The sequence below is a fragment of the Rhagoletis pomonella genome, unplaced genomic scaffold (assembly GCF_013731165.1).
Source record: "Rhagoletis pomonella isolate Grant_MI unplaced genomic scaffold, Rhpom_1.0 Rhpom_scaffold_00007, whole genome shotgun sequence".
NCBI lineage: Eukaryota > Metazoa > Arthropoda > Insecta > Diptera > Tephritidae > Rhagoletis > Rhagoletis pomonella.
In genome coordinates, this window is record NW_023458561.1 from 4,046,371 (window position 1) to 4,049,665 (window position 3,295).

At 33.2% G+C, this 3,295-nt stretch overlaps 1 protein-coding gene across 6 annotated transcripts in view; it reads left to right on the top strand.

The window, feature by feature from the left end:
* Positions 1-3,295, top strand: part of LOC118742259 (dynein regulatory complex subunit 6) — a 426,783-nt gene that overhangs the window by 107,914 nt on the left and 315,574 nt on the right. The gene's annotated exons all lie outside the window — the stretch shown is intronic.

The following is a 3,295-nucleotide window of genomic DNA, read 5'->3' on the forward strand; positions in this document are numbered from 1 at the left end:
CGAATTATTGTAAATTAAAGGTAAATTGTTACTGTTTTTTTAGCCTTCAATGCGATGCTCATATTTGTTCTCAGCGTCTCAGGTTTTTCAGTGGTGGCGGGCAAACGCGGAACGCCGCGGTTGAGCGCCAACAGGCTCGCTTCCCCTCCTGCCCCCACGTCATTACGCCGGAAAACAAGGAATGAAACCGAAACCCAAACCGAAACCGAAACCGTAACCGTTATCTTGACCTGAAAAGGAACGATACCGAAACCATTTCAATCACAGGTTTCAATCGGTTTCCAGAAATTTACAAAAATAATAAATACAACTTTATTTGAAATAAATGATTTATTTAACCAAAATCAGCAACATTTTGCTAAAATTCTTGTTAAGTAGTAAATAAGTATGGCAAGGTAACTTTTCGCAAAAATCTGCTGATGACTTTGTTGTTGTGAATCGATACTCGTTTAATTATATTTAAGTAGTTTCTTTCCCGTACGCAATGCGAGATCCCGCGTGTGCCCAAAATAGCCCAGAAATCATGCCTGTACTCAACAAAATGGGTAATAGAGAGCGAAAATTCGAGCGTATTCGATCGTAAGTGTATTCTTCTTCCTGCCCGAAACAGCCCGAAATTTTCTCCGAGTAAAAATGGATAAAGTGTCAAAGTGCATATCAGCACATGTTGCCTGCATTTACTTGGTGCTTTTAAGGAAAAGTGAATGGCCTGTTGATCTATTTTCAATCTATGTACTAAAAATCAAATTTCTGAAACCAAAATTCAATTTCCAAGTGTTTGCATTTAATACCATGTTCTGACCGACAACCAAAACATTTTTCCTTCATTTTCTTTTCATTTACAACCTTTAACTTTCATTCTTATTTTGCTTTGGCCAGGCAATTAACAATAAATCCGAAATGGCGTATTAAAGATGATAAAATATGACTTCCACTTCGATAAATAATCGAAAAAACTAGTGAAGACACCGATTGGAATGAGTGGAAAGTGAGTTTTCAAGTAGTTTTCAGCGAAAACTGGTTTTCGTTTAACAGATTTTATATGGACGAAAACTGGTCGAAAACCAGTTTTAGCAACGAAAACATGTTCCCATGTCGGTCAGAATATGGTATAAGTGACAAAAACAAGAACAACGTGAATCATCTGTTTCTCGACTTGTGGGCACGAAATGTGGGTTTTTGCGTTTCCGTACTTCTGAACTTTGTTCCATTTTTGAAAGAAAATGTTTCTCTTATTTTCTAATTACCAAATCCGGTCCGGATTGTTAGGGAAAGAACCTAGTGTTGATATTATCAGTGAACTGTAATTTTCGATTTTCTTTCCTCAACGTTTAAGACATTGGCCCGTAGTCATAGTCAAAATAAAGTCGACTTTAAAGTTAGTTGCAGCTTTTTTGCCAGATATCCCATTGAAAATTATGTCAAAAAGCTGCAACTAACTTTAAAGTCGACTTTATTTTGACTATGACTACGGGCCATTGTGATTTAAATAATATCAACAAAATTTCTGTGAAAAACCGAAACCGGAACGAAACCGAAACCAAAACCGAAATACATTTTGAAGAACGAAACCAAAACCGAAACCGAAACACTTGGCAAAACCGAAACCCAAACCGGAACGTTATTTTGAATCGGTTTCATTCCTTGCCGGAAAATTTATTTGTTTATATACTTACATTATTTAAATGCTCTATATGAATGTACGATGAGGAGTTGGGGTTGTTAGTGTACCTTCGCCGCAGATATACTGTGGTGATGTGGATGACGCACGGGTTGTTTTAACTGAGAAGGCGACTGAAAGTTTTCGCAAACCACAAAAATCTATCTATGTTTATATCTACAAAGTTTTAAAAAATTTAAGAGAAGAGTATGTTTAATATCGAGTAAAACTGATGTTTATTTTTACAAAGTCGGCTAAAAATTAAATGAAATATTCAAATTTTCATGACAAATTATTTCAGAATATTGCTTTCACTACAAGGAGAAATCGGTGAAAGCTGAATTAAAAAAAAGGTTAAGCAAAAATGTTTGACTTGTATAGCCAAAAATATTCTTTTTCTCATGAATGGTTGAATAACTTTCCCCCGATGCCATTTTGTGATAGCTACACAAAATTTTGAGCCCTTATATACTTGTTAATGAGTTAAATGAGTTGCTTCTCAACCGAGTTTAGACCTTTCGAATGATGGGTCTATGTTTATATCTATAAACTGTTAAAAAATTTAAGAGAAAAGTATGGTTAATATCGAGTAAAACTGATGTTTATTTTTACAAAGTCGGCTAAAAATTAAATGAGATATTCAAATTTTCATGACAAATTATTAGAATATTGCGTTCACTAAAAAGGTTATGAAAAAATTTTTGAGTTATATAGCCAAAAATATTCTTTTTCTCATGAATGGTTGAATAACTTTCCCCCGATTTTTTAGGTAAAAATCACTATATATTAAATGTTAATTTTGCATCAATTCAGGAGTAGTATAGTTGCTTTATAAAATAGTGCGTGAAAACTGCCAAATTTGAAAAAAAGACGAAAAAAATTTACATGGAAAATACACACAGATCTCGTTAAGTTTTCTAAAAGTGATAATAAAATAACACTCAAGAAAAAAACATATAAATATATAACGAATAATAAAAAATAATTACCTAAAGAACATACATACATAATTTTTTAGTATTTGTTATTATATCTGATTTATTCTTTTAATGGTAAATGAGATGATTATTTTTTAATTGTTTCTAAGTACATTGATTACTATTTATTTGAATATTTGAAACAAAATAGTTAATCACTAACATTTAAACAACCACCAAATCTTTTTTGCTATTCAAAATCAAATTAAAAATTAAAATTAAATTTATTGGATTCTTTAAATTTCTTTTTAAAGATGTGAAAACAAAGGCAAATAAACCATCACGAAAAATATTCTTTTGTGCATTTACCTGTGTCCTTTACCTCAGACGCTATATTTCTCCATGCCAAACTAGTCATGTCTGTTCTACAGTATTTTTTAGTTCCATAAACATGTTTTTTTTATTAATTCGACAAAAAAAAATCCAGGATGATGATTCCGCCTGTGAAACGATCATGCTTATTGCGAAAAATGCCGCTCAATACTAATCTCACCTCGATCAGAAAGCCGTATCGCACGTGCGATACGCATGCAATATTATATCGATAGCGATATTATATCGCAGCGGTGTCGCTGTCGTGCAAGTGTGCACAGTTTTCATCGCTTCCCACCAATTCCCACGTACTCAGCATGCCGATGTCGCATTCATATCGTATCGC